Source organism: Danio aesculapii, chromosome 2, assembly GCF_903798145.1.
Source record: "Danio aesculapii chromosome 2, fDanAes4.1, whole genome shotgun sequence".
Lineage (NCBI taxonomy): Eukaryota > Metazoa > Chordata > Actinopteri > Cypriniformes > Danionidae > Danio > Danio aesculapii.
The window spans coordinates 40,332,286-40,356,757 of NC_079436.1; the positions used below are offsets into that span (position 1 = coordinate 40,332,286).

General features: G+C 36.6%; 1 pseudogene; it reads right to left on the reverse strand.

The window, feature by feature from the left end:
- Window positions 1–17,754: 17,754 nt before the first annotated feature.
- On the reverse strand, window positions 17,755–17,873 carry LOC130215048 (5S ribosomal RNA; annotated as a pseudogene).
- Window positions 17,874–24,472: the final 6,599 nt, after the last annotated feature.

The following is a 24,472-nucleotide window of genomic DNA, read 5'->3' on the forward strand; positions in this document are numbered from 1 at the left end:
TGTTAAATGTTACCATTGAACAGTAGCACATAGAACAGTATCACAATTGACAAGAATTCATATGAAATCATGTCAATTCCTGTTGGAAACAGTCGTGCAAAGAAAACCCACATTTGTATACTCCTGATTTAAAACCCATGTAGGTACTGGCCTTTCTAACATTCCAATATGATTACTTTAGTCACCCCTATACAAATAACACACAAACTCATAAAGTCCAGCAGATGCATATGATTTTGCAGTGTATCATCCAGAAAAACAAAAGACTCAAAACTCCAAACCCGCAAAGTTAAAAACAGTCAGGTCTTGGTGGTCTTGGCAGGCTTTCTCTCTGCAGGGCTGGAAAGAGGCTTGGATTCGTCTGCATGTGAGCCTCCATGACAGATTCTCAAACCAGAGCCAAACACATTTATCAACGGTTCATTTGACACTGATTACTCTCTGAGGGCTGTCCACTACACTCGCCTGTTCAGAAGTGAGCAGGGTCTGGAGGTCAAAAGCAGTCTCTTATTGCCAGCCCACATAATCAAATCTGACAGAAATTTCCCCCGGTAGACGGCGAGGGGACTGGTCTATCATAGATGGGCGAAGAAAAGAGAAAGTGTGGACAACCAGCACAACAGATGAGTCTTCACACTGCAAATCACTTCCTTCTGTCGGTCGCACCTGAAATGGGGATTGATTGTACTCGGAAAATGTGGAATTATATTAGGAACTGAAGGGAAATGAATTCGAACAATCTGTTCAATAACCACCCTGATCAGCAGAGAGAAAACACATTTTTTTTCTGTTTCACCACGACTATGCTGTTCTCCTGAAAACCATATGCGATACATCACACAGTCATAAAATCGGACATAAAATCATCAAAATAAATCAGCCACAACTTGCCGTATGGGCCATTGAGTCTGCCACACTGGATCCAGCTTAAGGGCCTGCCAAGTACAATTCACTATTTACTTTAACCATGATTAAGCAGTTAGTAACCGATGTTAAATAATCATGCTTGACCTCAAATCAAATCCCATCAATCTTGAAAGATTACAGTCTGGATGAGCTCTGCACTACAAACCCCGCTTTACACCATTGAGCAGAACCAAACCCAACATTTGCAGAAAAGGTATTTGGCCAGAGACGAGCAGCAAAAAAAAAAAAAAAAAAAAATGTCCTCCGGGGTTGAAGCACATCACACACACCATTAGTTTCTCTTGTAGATAGTTTGCATAAAAATGTTCTGTAAATCTAGACAGACAGTATATGGTCTCAGATAACTCAGAAAAGGCTCATAAGCAGGGATTTCCCCCCCAACCGTATTGTCTTTTAAACGTGCCTTTCAGTTATCTTATTTAGCTCTTTTTTTTTCTTTTTCTAGCAACCACATAGCATCTAAAATCCTTACAAGTTTGGCAGACAAATGTAAACAGTAACTACTGCAAATTTGGAGATTCCAAATCAAACATTATATAAATAATGATCTTATAAAATACACATATGTAATATATTTATATATATATATATATATATATATATATATATATATATATATATATATATATATATATATTACATATGTGTATTTTTTTTTTTTTTGTTTGTTTTTTGTCATAATAAATTTTTCAAACTAAACAGTTCATTCAATATCCACCAAATCTGGGTCTAACCACCTTTAGACTATAAGATAGACTGTAAAATAAAAATAAGATAAACTTAAATGTGGCACAGTGGCAGCACTGTAGCCTCACAGCAAGAATATCGCTGGTTTAAGTCCCGGCTGGGCCAGTTGGCATTTCTGTGTGAAGTTTGCATTTTCTCCCCGTGATCGTGGGATCTAACTACAGCGGATCACTGGAGAACTACAAATCTGTCACATATACAAACTACAACTTCCAGCATGCACTGCACACAAACTGGTTCCTGATCCCGACTGATTGCAAACTCGCACAGCTGAAGCTGCTCAAGGACCAATTACATGGACTATTTAAACAGCACACACACACACACAGGCATTGCTGAGTCTTCTTGTTTCTGTACACATTACGAAGGATTTCTCCTTGCCTTGCCATGTTTAATTCTTTTCTTTGTTTATTGATTTTGATGTTAGCCGCCTGAACCAACCTCCTGATTTTGACTTCTCTTTTGGATTGCCCGCATGCTACTGTTTGCTCCTGTGTTTGACCATTACTTGCCTGACCACTCTCTGTATAAGGGCTCTGCATTTGAATGCCCACTCCGTTATCCAGAACCATATTGTTACACATACACTCAGCTACCTTTATGGGGACTTTCCATAGAAGTTAGGTTTTTTTATACTGTACAGCCTGTATATTCTATCACCCTACCTCTAACCCAACCCTCACAAGAAACAATCAGCATTTTTACATTGCAGAAGTACATCAAAATACTTCATAATGTTTTAAGAGCCGTGTTTCTCTTTGGGACTGAAGAAATGTCATCACAAGATCAAAATTTTATGGTATTCCTGTACTTGTGGGGGCATTTGGTCCCCACAAAGTGAGGAATACAAGATACATTCACACAAAAGTAGGACTTGCCAAAAGAAGGCATCTTTTCCAGCACATAAAGTGAGAGTAACAAAAGAGAGTGATGTGAATATTAATCAGCACAAATGTCACATCTGTCCATAGTCAGCTGACACACGACTAAGCTGAGCTGAAACATGAGGCTGGGATACTGTGAGGGTCAAAACGACAATATTTGTGAAACACAAGAATACCCAGCGGCATTCGTTCTCTCTCTTCTTCACCCATCATTCTCGATCACTCCACCTACCTCTCACGAGACCTTGCATCTTTGAAATGTTAGCGTCTGTCTCCAATCTGCCATTACCAGAGTACCAACACCTCTGCTGTCACTGCAGAGACTCATGGGACATTTACGCCCTTTCACCCGCAAGGCCACAATCAATTACACAGCTGACAGAGGACAAAGACTGTTTAAACTCTTTCATAGTGCTTGATGGTGATGCAGCCATCTTGATTTTTCATTCCAATTACCAGGTTTTATAAATCAATTTCTCACTTTATATCATTTAAAATGTGTTTTTTTAAATGAAAACAAAATATTCAGATATTAATTAATTAATTTTCCTTCGGCTTAGTCCTTTAATTATCAGGGGCCGCACAGCAAAGTGAACAGCCAACTATTCCAGCTTATGTTTTATGCAGAAGATGCCCTTCTAGCTGCAACCCAATTCTGGGTAACACCCATACAATCTCACATTCACACACTTATACACTACGGCCAATTTAGTTCATACAATTCACCTATACTGCATGTCTTTTGAACTGTGGGGGGAAACCAGAGCACCCGGAGAAAACCCACGCCAACACGGGGAGAACATGCAAACTTCAACCAGCGACCTTCTTGCTAACCACTGAGCCACCATGCATAATTCAGATATTCTCATTTAAAAATATAAAGTTAAAAACAATGATTAGGCTGAAATTAAGCTACATTAAAACATACAGTATATTTATGAAACAAAAACAGTAGACAGACTGAATGAGCATGCAGATTCACACTCTGCCTGTAGGTTGCGCTTATAAAACAGCAAGAGTAAAGATTGCTTAGTCCTGTAAACAAAACAGCCGCACTGTTAATATTAATTATACCAGAGATAATCTAAATATAAAATACTATTTGAACTTTTAAGACAATCGCTTCTCTTTACAGGTACTTCCTCCTATCCTTAATTTAGTTATCACAATTTTCTTTTAGAATTTTGGGTGCCATGCAAGTAACAGTGAGCTTTATCTGGTGAGTTTTTTTAAAGTATAATCATAATCCACATATAGGATAAAATCAACAGATCCTTGAGCATATTGAATAAAATCTATGCACACAGCACAGCACATTAAATATGGATGTTTGCTATAGCTTTAGATACATATTTTCACAGAAACAAAAATCAATATATTGTGAAATTTTTATTCTTTTTCAAATATTTCCCAAGTGCTGTTTGACAGAGCAAGGAAATTTCCACTGTATTTCCTATTATATTTTTCTTTTATATTTATATTAATTTCCTATTATATTTATATTAAAGTCTTATTTATTTTAGTTTAGATAGGGGGGAAAACACAGCTAAGGTCAGTAGTATGAGCCCCCTTAAGAAATTATGTTTTCTTGACCGATTCCAGAACAAACCACTGTTGTCCTATGACTTGCCTAATTAACTTAACTTGCTGTTATGTGAGAAGAACAACTGAGTTGTGGATCCAAATGCAGTGTTTATTGAACAGAGAATGGTCAGGCAAGTAACGGTCAACAAAGTGGCAAAACATATGTATACAGGCAAATCCACAGTCATGGTCAATAGACAAGCAAATGGTCAGTGCAGGCAGCAGGCAACGTAAACAAACAAGGCGAGGGTCAAAACACAGCAAAACAAGGCAAGAGAAAATGCATCGTAATGTTCACAAAGACAGTATAACAAGACTCAGCCCTGATGTGTGTGCGCTGTATAAATAGTCCCTGTAATCAGTTCATGAACAGCTCCCAGCTGTGAGTGTGTGTAATCTATCAAATGAGGAACAGGTGTGTGTGAGTGGTGCATGACTGGAACTTGTAGTCTATATACCGGCGGACTTGTAGTCTTTAAGCGATCTGCATGTTTACCAGCAACAAAGAGCTTAGAATGACCAAGAGGCGACAGTCAACAGAACGTTCCAACGTTCCGTGATTCCGCCATTTTGGAGTGATTGCGATCGGCTGTCTATTGGATCTTGTTGCTGTCGCGATGACAAGCAGCTGATTTGTTTTTTATTTATTTATTTAAAAACAGCATAAAAGCTAAGATACAACCTGAAAGTTGACAATACAACACTTACTATCACAATCATCAGCACTTTTAACAGTTCATTTTAAAGACTTAAAATATGCTGTTGTTCTATTGGAATTTTCATTCCAAAATGCCCGCCGTGCCACCTAGTGGCTGTTTCCCCAAATCGCACTAGAGTGTCGCCTCTTGGTGATTCTATGCTCTTTGCCAGCGATCTGCCAGGATTAGATCGCTCGTGATTGTGACACTTGCCTAGTTAGCATAATTAACCCAGTTAAGCCTTTAAATTTCCCTTTAAACTGAATACTAGTGTCTTGCAAAATGACTAGTGGAAAATTATGTACTGCCATCATGGTGAAGACAAAAAGAAATCAGTTATTATAAATTGGCTATTACAACAATTATATAGGTTCTATGTTTGTTAAAAAAATCATGTTGAAAAAAATTTAGGAGGTCTAATTATGTTGTCTTCAAATGAATATCCATTTTTTTCCAGCATTGAAATGTATAAAACCCCAATAAATTGACTAAACATGAGTTTTGAAACGCAAAAGCCTTATCTGAACAATCTTTTTAAACTAATGTTAACAAACATCACGTAATCACAGAAGAAATGAAGGTCAATATTTGTTAAATTTGCTAATCTCCCATGTATTTTGGTGTTCAACCATTGTGGCAAGTCAAATGACTACAGGAAATAAATGTTTCAAATATGTTTTCAATGTACAAACTTGCATAAAAAAAACTTTAATCATACTAAGATTAGATTATTTGACCACAGCAGTGAATGTCTTAGTTTTGACTGATAAACAAAATTCGAAATCATAAATATATAACAAAATATAGAACATTTAACATTTAGTTTAATAGAAAGTACAGTTTGTGCCTTATAAAAACAAGGGAAACCTATGGAAAGTCCCAATAATTTACGAAAACACCCTGTGCTTGTACTGATTTATTGGTGCTATCTAAAAAAATATTTCAAAAATTCTAAACACTGACATGCTTTTCATGCGATTTTACCCTGGACAGTGCCGGCCTATCCAACAGGCAATTTAGGTGGTCGCCTAGGGCCCCACGTTTCTTGGAGAGCCCCACGATCACTGCTCTTGTATATTTACTGCGAAAGCAAGCTTGAGAACGAGCACGAACTTATAAATCGTAAACAATGCACAAACCCCATTAAACATGACCCAACTCACAGCAACGGTGAACAAAAACAAATAACCTCCACATTTCATTAAAATAATTAGCTCTGTATAATTCATACATGACAAATAGCCAAAAATAATAATAAATACACAACAACAATATGAATAAAAGCAGAAAATATTAGAAACATACCCAGCAGCACCAAGCTTTTTTTAAACACTGCCCGCAATCAGCTATTGGGTGAACTAGAACGACGTAACTTATTCCTACACAGATTCCACATATCTCTCCAAATTGCTCACGTTCGATATAAAGCAGAAAAAGTGGCTTAAAAGTCTTAAATAATATAATGTCAAAAGTGTCATTGCTACTTTTAATCGACCTTAATCAAATTTTAATTTGAAATGCAATGGCATCCAAATGGCATCTTTCCTCAGTCGAAAAACGGAAGAAAGAAAAAGCAGAGGAAGAAAAGCTAGCTCAAGGTAAAGGTATGTTCTGCTATGCATTAGGGTTGTCGCAAAACCATTCATTCATGTTACGTATACCAGTGAAGTATCGTGATACCAAGTAGTATTGCGATACTGTAATTCATGCAGTTGTTGTAGATCCTAAATTATATTGACAGGAGCAGAAATTAACTTATTCAAATTCGAACTGAAGCATCAGAAAACGTTCAATAGGGTACCAGAAAATGCATGAACACAGTTTGCAATCTTATGGCTCGTTTCCACTGACTGGTACGGTACGGTACGGTTCGGTTTGGTACGGGTCACCTTTATCAGGCTTGCGTTTCCACTAACAAGGGTACCCTTTTGGTGGGCGTGGTGTATGACAGAAAGTTTCAGTCGACGTCATTCTAGCTCGAGGAAATGTCTACAATAAAGCTGTACGGGTCACTTACATATCATATGAAAAGCACTTCTCACAAAACAGATGCTTCATACACATAAATACTTGTGTAGAAATGTTTATTACTAACTCTTCAATGAACATGAGTTGATTATAACTGCAGATCAATGACAGTGCGAAACAGCCTACTGTAACATCTGTAATTATATTAAATAACTTAATAAATGAAAATATATAAACACATACAGCCCCTTACAGTCTTCGATATGTTACCAACTACAGAAGAACTACATATAGCAGACATTTCGCCCGTATTTAGGTTTAAAATCAACACAAATTATAGCCTACAGTCAGTGAAAACCTCTTATCTGTGTATGTAATCTTCAGCAGCACATGTAGCCTCTGTTAGAGAGTAATTCCGTCATTCCAGTTCATATTAGTCCGAAATGTGAAGATAATAAGTTAGTTATACATGGCATTTTGTTCGCGTTTGCTGAAAAAATAATGTGCTCCTTTTTTCCGGCTTCTCCTTTGTTTCTTCACGCTTCACTCTCGCGTTTGTCAGTGTCTGACAGGATCGGGTTTAAAAAGCACGTCAATATTCCAGCGCAGGTTATTATCATCAGCTCAAGAAGTTTGTTATTTCAGATATAATGTTAGACGCGCGCGAGCGCTAGCAAGAAAGTGAAACCGCTCGCGCCTCAGACTGGCTCGTAAAAAACTACGGGGCACAGGGTAAATCTGCTCTTTTTCTTGGTTTTGTGGTTGTTCTTCCAGACGACGACAATGTTTGTTTGAGCCCAGATCGACCACGGCTCGTTATTATATGTAGAAATAATTCTGCTATAATCTCTCGGCTGTGTATTTCAAACATGGCGGGTTTTTTGTTTTCATTCTGGCTTGTTGCGTAAGCGAATGACGCCTCTCTGTAAACCAATAGCGTTCAGCTGCGCGTCTAGCTCCGCCTTTTGGTACCCTTTCTCGTGTTTGGTACCCTTTCGAAAGGGTGCCGAAAAAGTGGTACGGTACGGTTCGGTTCGGTACGGTTTTTGACAGTGGAAACGGCCATAAAAGCGTACCAAACCAAACCGTACCGTACCCTCAGTGGAAACGGGCCATTAAAGGGCTCCACAGACTATTGAAATAAAATGGTCTATTGTTGCACAAACGTGTGAGCATTTTAGTAACTTTTCCACGTGCAACATTATGTATTGTAGATAGACAGTTAATGACGATACTTCCGTTTACAAACTACAGTGGCACCGCCACTGTTTTGGAGCCATATTATCATGATACTACCATAGTACCGGTAAAACGTGCTACCCTACTATGCATAATACATTATTTAGTAGTGTAGTATTAAGACTTGTTTATAAATGCAACGATGCCCATGATCACATAAATGTACACTGTGACATGTATGAAAAAAAGGTTACATTCAGCATGTTTCATTAAATAATCAATTAATTTTCTATCCCACTAATTCACCCTGCTGAAAAAAAGCTTCCCCCTCATTCTGTCAAAATCAAACTTTACCCACTGTCCAACATCTAATGCAAAGTTTTGTTTGTGTAAATCTCTGTGTAAAAACAAGCTAAAATGTCTCCTGCATTTATAATTATGTCTGCATATAATTTGTATGTTATTAATTTAACAAAAATGCATTTGGTACATGTTTTATTTGTATATGTCATACTTATATACGTTATTTATTTTTTTTTTTTAAAGAGTGTTTTCCGGCTTGCAAACTTATTTCTTTAAATCTGAGTAAATATTTTTACATATGTATTATACACTCTCAGAAATAAAGGTACAGGAGCGATCACTGGGGCAGTACCTTTTTAAAGCATGCATATTTGTATCCAAATAGTCCACAATGGTACCTAAAAGGTGCATATTAGTACCCAAATGTACCTAAAAAGTACCTTTGAGGTACCATTATGGACCCTTCAGGTACAAATATGTATAATTTGAAAAGGTACGGCCCCAGTGGCAGCTCCCGTACCTTTATTTCTGAGAGTGAAGGTTAAATATGTCACAGCTAATAAAAACGTATACACCTAAATATTAAAATTGTATTATTTTTGCCTTCTTCTCAGTGTTTTTACACGAGTGGGCCCATTTTTTTTTTTTCTATCTCGCCTAGGGCCCCTCAACCCTACCAGCCGGCACGGACACTGAATTGACAGTATTTCCCTGTTATTTTAGGACTTTTAACTGTATTTCAGAATAACTTGAAAAAAAACATGAAATAAAAACAGTAAAATAATTTTTATATACATTTTTACAGTGTACATCTGTGCTCCATCTCTGATCTCTGTTTACACTCCTTACACACTTCAGTGTATTATAAAATCATTGCAGTGCATGTTTGAATGCAAGTTTAAATCAGAAACTGGCCAAATAAATCTACAAAAAAACTATTACAGTTACTGGAAACAGTTCCTGAGCATCACTAATGCTTGATCTCCAGCATGCAGCAGATACGCATCTAAATACTTAAGAAAAAGGTAGAGGAAATGACTTCTAAAGAGCAATCTGTTGTGTCGAGCATGAGAACACAAAAGCATCAATATGGGACCCTGCTGTGGAGTGAGCCAGGACGGCTGTATGGATCCGTTATTGAAATCTAGCCAAGCTGTCAATGCGCTAGCTAAAGCAGGTGCCTGGTGCGCTACACAGATGCTGCGCTCTCCACATTAGCATCTCTTTGTTGGTGTAGCAGCATCACAATGGGCTGGAGGGAGGTCAGGTGAAGATCAAGTATTGAGCCGTTAAAGTTGAGCTTGTCTACTCATTAGGCCAAATAAAGAGGGAAGCGAAGTAAACATTTATAAGATATACTGCAGGAGAACCACCTAGAGAAGGGCATTAGGTGAAAGAAGTGGAGCCTTCAGTATTGATTTCAACTAGACAAGTTTCTTTATGAAAGAAGATCTGCGTCTGACTGTTTTAACTGTGTTGAAAGTCCGATCTATGTCCATTGATCCTCCAATATCAGTTTACTGTCCTGGATGGGATTTCGGAAAGACATGGACAAAGATAATTGTTTAGCGTGAGCATTAGCTGGCAATTTGCTTGATAATAAATCTTTTAAGATTAAATACATATTTAGGACTTTATATAGGGGGTCAAGGAGTTTTTCTAAGACATTTTGTTCCAATCAAAAACAGTCTGATTCCACTTTCAATTTCATTCATTTTCCTTCAACTTAGTCTCTATTTCAGAGGTTGCCACAGCGGAATAAACGGCCAATTATTCCAGCATGTGTTTTACGCAGCAAATACCTTTCCACCTGCACCCCAGTATTGGGAAAAACCCATATACACATTCACACACACTCATACAGTTCGGAGAGTTTTGTTTATTCAATTCACTTGGCTTGCGACTGTGGGGGAAACTGGAGCACCTGGAGGAAACCTACACAAATACGGGGAGAACATACAAACTCCACACAGAAACGCCAACTTGCCCAGACGGGACTCGAACCAGCGATCTTCTTGCTGTGAGGTGACAGCGCTAACCACTGAGCCACCGTTTCACCCCACTATCAATTTCCACAAAAAAAATCAATACTTTACCGTATAAAGGTATTTACACTGTATTTAATTAGTTGATTTTACTTTAAAAGTGAGTAAACCTGTAACGTTAAAATTATTAAGTCAACTATGTTCCTAATTCTAAAAATTAATTTGAGTCAACTTAACAATTCTAGTTTTTGATGGGATTACTCACTTTTCAAAGTAAAGCCAATGTATTGTTTTAAAGGCAACATTTGTATTCACTTTAAATAAAGTGACTTATCACTGCACAAAGCAGTATTGGAGAAATTGTTTAAAAGTTTAAAAGTGATTTTACATCTAAATAATTGCAAACTTGTAGGAAAAGAAAGTATTTTAAAGAATTTGAACTAAACACCCATGCATGGAAGTAGAACCTGAACTGGTTTATATAGTACATAAGCAATAAAAAATACTTTAAAGATCAATCACGCATAGGTTATATCCTCCGGCTTAGTCCCTTTATTCATCAGGGATCGCCACCGCGGAATGAACTGCCAACTTTTCCAGTTTACTGCATGTTTTACACAGCAGATGCCCTGTGGAGTGAGCAATCCAGCACTGGGAAATATCTATACACACTCACTCGCACACATACACTACAGCCAATTCAGTTTATTCAATTCACCTATACCGCATGTCTTTGGACTGTGGAAGAAGCCGGAGCACCCGGAGGATACCCAAGCGAACACGAGAGGAGCATGCAAACTCTACACAGAGTTTGACCCAACTGACCCAGCCGGGGTTCGAACCAGCAACCTTCTTGCTGTGAGGCGACAGTGCTAACCACTGAGCCACCGTGTCGCCCCCAATAATATACTATTGTATTATATTACATAATATATTTAAGGCAAAGAGGGTATTTTGATTAATTTAGGTGCATGGCATTTTTGCTAGTCAATTAGAATAAAAAAATTGTGGTCAACTTTGGAGAACAATCCTAACAACAATGGCCTTAAAAGCCAGCCAGTGAATTGTATTAAAAATAGTCTATTAAAATAAATAATAAACAAATAAATAACAGAATTGTCATATCAGCCTGAATTACAGAAAGAAAAACAACTTATTAGAATTATTCAAAAAATTTGTAAATAAAAAAACATCAAGGTTTAGTCTAACACATGAAACAATCCCTTAAGATTACACATTATTTAATTTCTTCCTTTAAACATTATGCTGAGGGTAAATAATTTTGCAACAATACCTACTCTCATTATTAGCAGTCTGTTAGGAAATGATTAGGCTTTATAGAATAAGCTGACGGTCTGTCCTTGCACATTTATAGTCAATACAATCTGTCTGTTGAGAGCGTATCATATCTGATATAAACATACTGTATAGCAGATATTAAACAGACACTATACCAATACTGCAAAGCAGTCACTTATATTTTTTATTTATTTCATTTAGTCATTTAGCAGACGCTTTTGTCCAATGTTTTTGTCCACAATGTTTTTTTCTTTGTTTTGTTTTTTTTCTGGAGTGATTGTAAGAACGTGTCTGGTGCAAATGTTCAATATTGCTGCTAATGTCAGTTAAATTGTGAGATTCAATTCAGTTCAATTACCTTTATTGTCTATCCCCACAGGGGTTAGAAAGACAGAGGCTTACACAAAACAGCAAAACATAAATACACTTAATTGTTTTAAGATCCTATTTAAAAAAAAAAAAAAAAACAATGACAGTGGGAAGAGATGTCTATTTGTACTTAGCCTTTCTTGCTAAAGGGACTTTATATCGTCTGCCAGACGGAAGTAACTTAGAGGAATCATGTAAAGGATGGAAAGAGTCTTCCACGATAGTGAAGGTTTTTGTTTTTGTTGCTGCCATAAATAAATCAGTGAGAGGTGTTTGTCTCTCATTAATTATTTTACTCGCTACATTTACTAATCTTAAAAGTTTATTTTTGCTTTTAACAGACAGAAAGTTAAACCAGGCTACAATATTAAAAGTAAGGACAGATTCAATAAGTGATTTATATACGACAATCAAAATGTCCTTAACATAATATTAAAACTTCTCAGTTTTCTGAACAAACTTAACCTGCTGCTGAGCCTTTTTAAAAAACATTCTCTGAGTGTTTACCAAACGAAAATTGAAAGTCAATCTCCACACCTAAATATATAAAAAAACTTATCTGTTCAACTTCCTCCGCATTAATTAACAAAGGTTCACAGAATGTTTGTTTTTGTCCCACAACACATTTCTTTCGTCTTACTAATATTAAGCTGCAAGGAACTTTCTGTTGTCCAACTTGTAGTAAAATTGATGTACCTTTGAGTAATTATCCAATAACTGAATATCCTTTACACATCCCACCAATGCTATATCATCAGCATATATGATAAGTGTCAGATTTTTATAGTCACAAGTTATATCATTTATATAAAAATAAAATAAAATTGGTGATAAAACCAACTGAAAACATAGCCCTATATATTTCTGGAGATTGCGAATGATGTACCAGAAGTACGTATGGCTGTATTTTGTTTTTAAATCGCTACAGGTGGTATGACGCTGTTCCTTTTCGAGCTTACCAGCTGACCGCTACCTCCGTATGGATAGCTTTCCTGCTCTCCATGTACAGACTTGAGATGCAGAGAGGAGTTGACTATGACGACAGGGTTTGAGTCTGGTAAAGAACAGTTCCAGAAAGAACGTAAGACAAAAACAAAAGCCAAAAAGTAAACAACTGGGTGAGAATGTGATAAAATCTGCTTTTCTTTTTCTGTATTGCTGGATTGTCGGCTGGGTTTAGGGAAGGCGGTGGGCGGGTCAATCTGTGCTTTTTGAAAGCACTATTGGTTAGGTTTAGGGAAGGAGGAGGGTGGGTCAGTCAATCGGTCAGTCAGTCAGTCGACAGCGGCCTTTGGTAAATTTACGCTAGAACAGCTGGCGTGAATGGCACTCGAGAGAAATTTGAGATCTGAAAAAGCATACACCGTGACCTCGGGTGGATTCACAAAAACAAACAACTGCACAAAAATGTAGCTCCTGGGATTTATTTGGCCAGAAATGTATATAGGGGTACGTAATCAAAATGAGCCTGGGTTGGATAAATCTTTGAGGAAGGCCAGTATTTAACACCACATTCTCAGACTTTTTACCATTAACTGATACATGCTGTGGTCAAAAGTGTGTTTTCTACAAGTGGCTTGTTAAGCCTACTTACCTATGTGAAGCACATTCAGAATTGATAATATTTTGGGATTGTTGTGTCGTGAGGTGGGGGAGAGAACAACACAACTTAAATTAAACAGAATGACTAAAGTAGATCCCCTGAATAAAGCCTTACCTAATTTGATCCTCCATAACCCTTAAAAGTTTGTATACTGACTTTGCAAACTCCTTTTTTTCCTGGCTTATGTTATAGAAAGTGAACCCAACCTTCAACAGCAAAAAGCAATGACAAGGTTTCATAAGTGAGCAGCATTCAACGGTAATTGGTTTCAAGATGATGCTTTTAGAAAACGAGCATGCAGAGATTTATTTGATATCTCAACAGCATTTATTTTCGGCATCTTGTTAGCATGCTTTTTTTCCCCTCTCGTCTCCTTTTATATATCTTGGATGTGAAAGCAATAAGCTAAGTGGCTCAGCTGCATGTACTTGCACTGCAGCTTTTCACTATCCGATTACAGCATTTTTTGCCAAGCATCATCTCTTTCTCTCAAACAAGCACAGGCATGCATATACTAACATACTGTATAGCATTGTGTGCTAAAGTATTACTGCAAAAAAGGGGTTTTATGCTGGCACCTAATTATAAGATATGTGGTTCATATTATTGACTGTCATCAGGTTCATTAAATCCTGATGGATGGATAAAGTCAATTTGAAACAGGGACATGGCCCAAAAGAGTTTATTCAGTTCCACTTCATTCATCAACGCTGCACTTACATGCTAAGCCAGCGTTTCTGGAAACAATTTATTTTTTGGATTAAACTCTTAAGAATAACTCCACACATAGAGAAGAGATGAAGTGAAAGAATTAGAACCTTATTTGCAATTTTAATCCATTTCAACTTAAGGATGTGTGTGATTTGAATGCTCATTTTCCAAAACTTTTCTCTTGTTTACATATAGTTTATGTACAGTATGTGTGTGTTCACACAATTAAATGTTAGAAACAAAAATAAACTTCCCAGTACTGGGCTGCGGCTGGAAGTGCATCCGCTGCATAAAACATATGCTGGAATAGTTGGCGGTTCATTCCGCTCTGGTGACCCCTGATAAATAAGGGTCTAAGCCAAAGGAAAATAAATGAATGAACAAAAATAAACATCATACATAACATCAAATCAATGCAGTATGTATTCAGTATTAATTAAAACTGAATATGTTTATGACTATTTCTAGAATTGCAGGTGCATTTCAAGCATTTTTCATTAAAGGGGTGGTCCACAGTGTATTTTTAAGGCTTGGATGTGTTTATAAGATGCAAAGAAATGTGTGCTCATGCTTCACCATATTAACGCAAAAGAAAGCAAATAAAAAAAAAAACATACCATGTGATAATGATAGGATGATCACACACACACGGTTAACGTTGTTCAAAGAATAGTTAAAGCGAAAGTAACCAGTGCTGCTTACAAAAAGACAAATCTGGAACGCTTGAAAGCAGCACGACAGTGGGTGCTTGTTCATCACATTTTGTCTAGTCTATTTGAAAGAAAACCGATCACATCAGTTGTGTTTCTGGGCACAGTTGCTTCACGCAAAGAGACGGGAGCGCGCATGCGTTTTAAACAGTTGTGCGCATCACCTCAGCTGTTAGCGCGAGTGATTATCCTCTCATTCGGTATTCTCCTATTTTCTATTGCTTGCACGAACACAATTATTTTTGCCTTTGCATGCACATTGGACCATCCTTATTGTCGACTCTGCTTTTAAGAATTATTACCTAGGAAAATTATTTTCAACCAGTCAAAGTGGCTAGTGGGAGTGTCTGTCTTACCCGCCACCGCTGAAATCTAACCGCATTTGACAGGTTGGCGGGTGTTAATGTCAAGCCCTGCTCACAATTCACAGCCTTCCTCTGTTGAAGGAGTTTTAACTGAATATAGCACTGAACTAAGAGAGATTCTGGAAGCTGTCCTTTGTCAAATGCTAGCTATATATTTTTTTATAAATCTTATAAAAAAATAACTGTAAGCCCTTCTCTCTTTGTGTCGCGTCCTTCAGAAACAGAACAAGCTCTTTGGAAATAGCCACATTTGGGCGGCATTTTAGCTCTAGCTCTGTTATAACACTAAGTGTGAAGTGTGTGCATGTGGTGAATATGCATAACCAGAAACCCTTGTCATGTCACTAGCCCGGATATATTTTTGTAGTCCCCAAACTTCGCTCGCTGTAGGCTTTGCTAAGCTAACTGTGTAAAAGCCAATGTCTCCCTTTGCATTGAACTTTGAACGCATTACTTTCAGAGATGTTGTTAATGTTCACACAGCTACATTACACATCAACTAAAGTTCAAAATATATCGTAGTGGACCACCCCTTTACATTTCCTTAAACTGGAATGATATACAACAAATATATAATTTACAGTAAATCAAATTCCTTACTGATGTACAATAAAGCCAAATGTTTAAATATGAAAGTTAAAACGTGATTTACTTATTGGTAAACGTTTTGAACCACTAACAGAGAAACCACCTTGCATGACTAAAACTGAATTTTATATATTTTGATATATAAATATTTATATTGCAGCTTTCTAAAAGTGAATGAAAATTCACTGAAATTTCAAAACAACATAGTTGACATTTAATTAATTTATTATCCTACAATTTTGTGCACAAATCAGTGAGAGAAGAATAAATGACATGCCTCAATGCCTTCCAGAGTTTCCCAACAGAGGCAGTGACATCAATTGGAACAAATGCTTTTTCTAGCAGTGCTTTAAAGTTATGCCTTTTTACAACCGATGTAACAGAGTTGACCAGAACATAGGGACAGGCATAAATTGTATTGTTTATATCACTGAAATAAATAATACAGAATGTAGATTTTTCTTGCAAATATTTAGTTTGATTAGAAGCGCAAATACGAACAAATATGAAAATTAAACAATTATTTCATGATAATTAAAAGAGGCGGAGACAAAAAGTAAGGTATAGTGGGAGTTTGAAGTTAATATTTTCAAAACAAAATGCCCCTAAATACACATACCAACATTCATTTTTAGAGATATTAATGTCATTTTTTATATAATCAATGGCATTATTAAAGTTCATAAACATTTTAGAAGGTTTATTTAGGAGACGCAAAAATGTATTCCCACAATTATCGAATCACTCGTATGAATACATAAATTAATTCATTCAGTCATTTTCTTTTCAGCTTAGTCCCTTTATTAATCAGGGGTCACCACAGTGGAATGAACCGCCAACTTATCCAGCATATGTTTTACACAGCGGATGCCCTTTCAATCACAACCCAACACTGGGAAACACTCATACACTCTTGCATTCACATAAATACACTACGACCAATTTAGCTTACTAAATTCACCTATGGCGTATTTCTTTTGACTGTGGGGGAAACCGGAGCACCTGGAGGAAACGCACGCGAACATGGGAAGAACATGTAAACGCAACACAGGAAATGCCAACTGACTCAGTCGAGGCTCGAACCAGCGACCTTCTTGCTGTGCACGAACCTTGTGATCGTGCTACCCACTGCACCACCGTGACACCCCTATATGAATTAATATAACTCAAAAATAACTAAATATTTGTTTGTTAAACTCTAAAAACCATCAAAACAAGGAAACATGCTTTGACAGACACGTCATGATCCACACATCTGTGCAACAAATGAGCAAGTACTATTTACCACATACCAATATTAATTGCTTTTATGACTATTGAGAGGAAAGAGCATTGGGGTGTTCTGACTTTATTTGGGTGGTCTAAACAAATCCCCCCCTCATCTCTACGCAGTAAATCCCGTGTGCTCAGATACATATCAGACCCAGAATGTTCCACACCGAATGACTGACAGCAAGGTAAACACAGTGTGGCACAGATCAGCAGCGTGCAAAATCACTTTCAAACTGATCTGAATTCATTTGCCCTGTCTGTGGGGACAGCATTGCTCACATGTGCCAAAAAAACAAAACAGAACAATAAAACAAAACAGATGACCTGCTAGAAAAATCGCTCACATATTCAATTTAACATACAGCATTAATACTTTACTGTTCACTCAACCTTCGCCCGTTAATTTATTTTATTTATTATTCATTAATTCATTTTTTAGTCCCTTTATTCATCAGGGGTAGCCACAGTGGACTGAACCGCCAACTTATCCAGCATATATTTTACACAGCAGATGTAAAACATACATCCAGTCGCAACCCAACACTGGAAAAAAAAAAACAAGAGCTTACGGCACCTGGTATTTACAGGCAGTCTCTCATCCAAGCAGTAACCTGGCTCAACCCTGCTTAGCTTCTGAGATTGGATGAGATCGGGCGTGCTCAGGGTGGAATGGCCGTAAGCTTATTTTTTATTAATTTTTTTGTTTGTTTTTATTTACAATTTTTATTTATTTATTTATTTATTATAATTTATTTGATTTATTATTTTATTTCTTAGCATGTTTATTAAACAGTTACTTAAGACTGTTATTAAGCAGTTACTTAAGACTACATAAGACTGTCCTGACTGAGCTGATCTTAAACATTGGTATTGGTCCATCAAAACATTTGAAAACTAATAGAAATCCACTGATTAAAGCCCAATATAACAGTGCCTGAAAAAGGTGTTGGATTTTTTTTGCACATCACGATTTTGATTAAATATTACCTTAATATTAATAATGTGCACCAGCACAATAAATGTTGCAAATTTTGATTTCATGACTTTAGATTTCATAAGTTAGTGTTCTTGTAATACATTAGAAAGCAAATCATATTTGTCTTTTCATTTTTTCTTTCTTTTTTTTTTTTTTACCAATCCAAAAAAATGATCCAATCCATGACTTAAAACTCAAAATGTGGTCTGATCCATTTCATGATCTGTTTAACAAACTCGAATAAACTGTTGTATAGAATATTTGAATTAATTGATCCTGTGCTGATCAGGTTCCTGCTGTAACAGAAACCCATTTTGTATGAATAATAACCGCCTCATTATCTCTGATCATCATTAGCTGTAAAATATACTTATTTTCACTCTCGTACACACATTTTGGAAAGAGCAATGTATAGAATGCGTTAAAAGGCCAGATAATTAGAGTCATTTCCTCCGACAAGAGAGATGCACAATTTTAGGCTCATTTCACAGATCTGCAAAACACGGTACAGTACAATAGATTGGAGAAAATCATTTTCACTGTGTAAGATGAACAGACCCCAGGGTCACTCCTTCTCTTCCATAATTCAGAAAGAGAAATTCACAAACATAACCTGCGAGTCCCAAAACATAACACCTTTCTGAATATTTCATCATAAGCGGCAGCTCTCGGAGATGGCCTTGAAAACATGCGGCTTTGGTCAGTTGGGGAAAATAAATATATAATGTCACATCAATTCTGCCACTGAAACCTTTGAATGTAAGAAAGGGTAAAATCGCAGGCCCAAAGCCCTGAAAACTGGAAAATATGAAATCTATAATTTACACTGATGCCAGCATAAAAGGTACATCTTTCTCCAGTCATAATTGTAAACACCTACAATGGTTTTTACACTGAGAACATTGCTTTTACACCAAAGGGAGAGTTTTTTTTTTCCCCTACTTCTTCTTCTTTGGAGCTGAAAGATATCGAACGTTGTTTAGCTCCTCAGACCTCATACTGAGAGCTCTGGAGGTTTGGATTTCAATGTCAATTAGAGGCTTTGTCAACAGATGAGGCCTTTTATTTCCACAAATGTCAGCTATTTTCTCATGGGGTCTTTACACGAGGACAAAATGCTGGGGCTAATTATGTTAAATAGATATGATATTCACATATCACGGCTGACAAAGCCCTTGTGTATAAGGATGGAATTGCTGTTACTATATTAAAGCATGAACATAAATGCTGAGATAACTGCAGAGATGAAAATACTTAATTGAGTGGAATCTGTTAAAGAAAAATCTTCAATACTTAAATTGCACTTAGTAATTTTACGAGGGACAAACTTACAGTTTTTTATAAATATATATGTGTGTGTGTGTGTGTGTGTGTGTGTGTGCGTGCATGCGTGCGTATATATATATACACACACACAACCCAAAATCAGAAAAGATTGGGACCGCATGAAATCTCAAATAAAAAAAAAGTAAGTAGTGATTTCAAACTTAACTTTGACCAGACAAAATATTTATGTTTTGTCTGGTCAACTTCATTTCATTTGTAAATATACTTTCTTTCTTGTCATTCAGACCTGCAACTCTACAAAAAAGTTGGAACAGGAGCCATTTAGGACTGCAACAGGTGATCGAAACTATAATTTGCTTAAAAAAAAAAGCAGCATCCAAGAAAGGTCTACTCCTTTAGGAGCAAGGATGGGCCTAGGATCGCCAGTTAGCAAACACACATGTGAAAAGGTTATTGAAATGTTTAAAAACAATGTTCTTCAAAGAACGATAACACATTTGGAAATTTCACCTTCAATAGTGCATGACAATTAGGAGATTCAAGGAATCTGGAGGAATTTCAGTGCGTAAAGGACAAGGGTGCAAGCCTAAGCTGAACTACTGTGATCTCCGAACCCTCAGGCAGCACTGCATCAAGAATCATCATTCATCTATAAGCAATATCACCACATGGACTCTGGACTACTTTGGCAAACCACAATACGTATTTACATCCAAATACCAGTTAAAACTGTATTGTGCCAGTAAACTTCTCTGGGCTTAGAGGCATCTGGGACAGATCATCACACAGTGAAAACGTGTACTGTCGTCACATGAATCAGTATATCAGGTATTTTTTGGCAGAAATGGACGCCGTGTGTTCCGGACCAGGAAGAAAAGGACCAAACAGACTGTTACCAGCAACAAATCCAAAAGCCAGGATACCATGGGGTTGTGTCAGTGCCCTTGGCAAAGGTAGAAGCACAATTGGGGTGCCATGCATATTTCAACAAGACAAAAAAACACATTTTGCACACATTACAAAGTCTTGGCTGTGGAGGAAGAGGATACAGGTACTTTACTGGAATGCCTGCAGTCCCGACCTGTCTCCAATAGAGAATGTGTGGTGCATTTTGAAGTGCAAAATGCGACAATAAAGACCATGTACTGTTGTCAACCTTAAGACTTGTTTTCAGGAAGAATTGGACAAAAATCACACCTGAAATACTTTATCACTTGGTGTATTTGGTCCCTAAACGTCTTTTAAGTGTTGTGAAAAGGAATAGCAACATTTTAAAGGGGAAAATGTTTACTGTTCCAACTTTTTTGAAATGTGTTGCAAGAACCGAAATTGGTTTTTGTTGAAAAATCAATAACAATCAAGGAACACATTAAATAATGTTTATTGTATTGTCTGCAATGAAATACAAGTAAAAGTGAATTAAGAAATCACTATTTTTTTTTTTTAATATGCATTTACCATACTGTCTCAACTTTTTCTGATTTAGGGTTGTATATAGCCATATAACACTCTCTAATCTATTATTCTTAAATCTACAGCCACAATAGTTTAAGGACCAATTCTTACTAACTAGTGCCTTATTTATTATTAAGATATTGGTTGATTATTTGCAGTAATAAATGACATTTTATGATCTTGTTCTACGTCTCATCCTACCCAATACCTAAACGCTTTATTAAGGTAAAAGTCATGAGGTATAAAGTGTGACCAAAAATAAAATAAAATAAAATAATTAATTAAATTTCACCTTTAAAAGCACTTCACCAATACTAATACCAAAGGGGGAATCAAATGAATAATATATAAAGAGATTTTCTCAAAGACCATGTACTTTAATCAAGGAAATAGTAGTAAATAGTTAAATTAGTATTTAACAAATAAAAAAATTATAATTTTATATATATATTTATAGTAGATCATATTACTAATATTAGTTATTAATCTTACTCTTTAATTTGTTTCATTTTATTTTAGAATTTTGCCATTTTTCTTCACTTCATCTTAAGAATAGCTAAAACAGATGCGGTCAAGACAGCCTCTGGCCATTGCTGGAGCCCTGAAAGCATCATCTTTAAATGGAGACAGGCTTCTAAAGGTCATATTGCACACACTTGATTGCAAAGCAAAGATAGCCATCACTAAAGGACACCTAGACAGCTCACAAAGAGGTACTTAGACACTGATCGGATGGCTTTAACAGGGAAAGTGGGCTCCAATGACCACCCAGACCACCCAAACTGGCCACACAGTTCCATGACTGCCAATGGAAAACCGATATTCCAGCCATATCCAATGAACACTCACTGCTGACTGGACACTTTGAGGTCTCCACGTCTCCTGGATCCCTTCTCTGTCTCGAAGGCTGACAATCAATATAACGGACAATGACATTTAAAGAGAACTTTCTGACTTCACTATAGGCTAGTGGTAAAAACAGATGTATGATACACAGCTTGAAGACTGTCAAGAAATGAGGATTTTAATTTGGGGTGAAGCACTGCAGACAAAATGCATTTATTTTATGCACCTGGCAATTTTGAGGCTTTTCCAAAAAAGCTTTTTTTTCAGGATAATGTAAAGAAAACATCTAGAATCGTGTTTCTTGTGTTACACTTCATCAATATATTTAAGTTGATTTCAATTACTATATATACTGTTAAAGGTTGTTTTATCAAAATGAATATTTCCTCTAAACTGAGCCATGAATCTTAAATTCAGCAATGTGTACAAGCTTTATATTTTATTCATATATTATTTTCTGATGCATAAATCTCACTTTCCAAAAATTGACACTTATGACTGGTTTTGTGGTCAAGGATCACATATTAGAGTCAAAAGGAATTTTGAGCATATTTGTTTCAATCAAAATAATGTAGGAACATTTCCTGGAAGTTTTTACAGATGGATATGTTTCTACTAAATTTGGAGTGTTAAAAAGGATGCTCAAAATCCATTCTATAAAAACGTTTGACTCTAATAAGTGAGCCTGGACCACAAAACCTGTCATAAGTGTCAATTTTGAAAATTAATATTTATGCATCATCTGAAATTTGAGTAAGCTGTCCAGTGACATTTTTTGGATGAAATACAATTTGAAAATCTGGAAAATTTAGGATAAAAAAAAATCCAATTACAGCACTAAAAATATCAAATTTAAAGTAGTCCAAATTACGTTCTAAGCAATGCATACGATGGATCAAAAAATTAATTTTGATATACACTCACTGCACAGCTAAGAACAGGAAACTGAGGCTACACTTAGCACAGGCTTACCAAAATTGAACTATAGAAGATTGGGAAAACGCTGCCTGGTCTGATGAGTCTCGATTTATGCTGCAATATTCAGATGGTAATGTCAGAATTTGGCATCAACAACATGAAAGCATGGACCCATCCTGCCTTGTATCAATGGTTTAGGCTGGTGGTGGTGTAATGGTGTGGGGAATATTGTCTTGGCACACTTTGGTCCCATTGGTACCAATTGAACATGGTGTCAACGCCACAGCCTACCCGAGTATTGTTGCTGACTATGTCCATCCCTTTATGACCACAGTGTACCCATCTTCTGATGGCTACTTCCAGCAGGATAAGGCACCACGTCATAAAGCACGTATCATCTCAGTCTGGATTATTGAACATGACAATGAGTTCACCGAACTCAAATGGCCTCCACAGTCACAAGATCTCAATCCAATAGAGCACCTTAGGGATGCGGTGGAATGAGAGATTCGCATCATGGATGAGTAGCCAACAAATCTGCAGCAACTACGTGATGCTTTGAAGTCAAAATGGACCAAAATCTCTGAGAAATATTTCCAGTACCTCGTTGAATCTATGCAGTTCTGAAGGCAAAAGGGGGTCCAACCTGCTACTCATAAAGTGTACCTAACAAAGTGGCCAATGAGTGTATTAACAATAGCAAATTCACAAAATATCTTCATGGAACATGATCTTTAATAAATATTAAAAAAAGATTTTTGGCATACAATGAATTGTTGGGATTTTGACAAAAATAAACCCATGCAACATTTTTTTTGTTGTTTCAATGTAATATATATCAAATCAACAAAACAATAATGTTGAAACTAACATTATTCAATATCGAGATTTTAGTTCTAGAAAGATATGCAAATTGGTGAAAATTTAATTAAACAATGCCTGATTTGCATATGCAAATATAACACTTTAATCTGTGCTAACTTTTTTTGTACTCTTTAAAAAAAGTCAGTAAAACATGACAGAAGAGCGGCAATGTGACAAGAAACGATGCTTAAATTGACCTGTTTACTGTTCGTAGCCTGATAAATGGCAGAAAATTACAGCACATATACTTCTCAGAATCCCAACGCAGAGAGCTTTTATCCTGTAATGAGAAAAAATTAGACTTCGCATGTGGCATATTTTCCAATATGCATTTGCCACGGCCATTACTCACACGCTAACATCAAGACAAATAAAACAATTACCCATCTGTAATTAGTTTTCACAGCACAACTCAAGTCGCCATCATTTTAAACACTAATAGTGTCAGCAGCGTGCACGAGGCTGAGGTTCAGGCGAATCATTTATAATAGAAGGTCATCATTTTAAAATCTCGTTAGCTTTACCTGTGGGCCTGAAGGTCAGGATCTACTGGAAGTTGTGTTATGTATGACAGCAGAGTCAGCCAACTCCCCCTTCCCCTTCTCTGCATCACTTTAAGCTGTCATAATTTTGAATTAGGTTGAGACGTATCATCATCCTGGTAATATTTCATACATGCCATCACACTCAGCCAAGAGGCAATAAACAAAGCAATTACAAAGGCCTGCTCCTGCAAAACAAACCTTCCCCCGTCCTCGATTTCTCCACTTGTTAATTCACATGAATATTTTAGATGTCATCAAAACTGAGCCACACATCCATAAACACTGTGAATGGATACAAATATATAGTGTTGTAATGCTATTATTATTATTTTATGCCAAATTCTTGAAAATAAAAATCACAGAAATGCATAAAAGTAGCATTTTGGTTT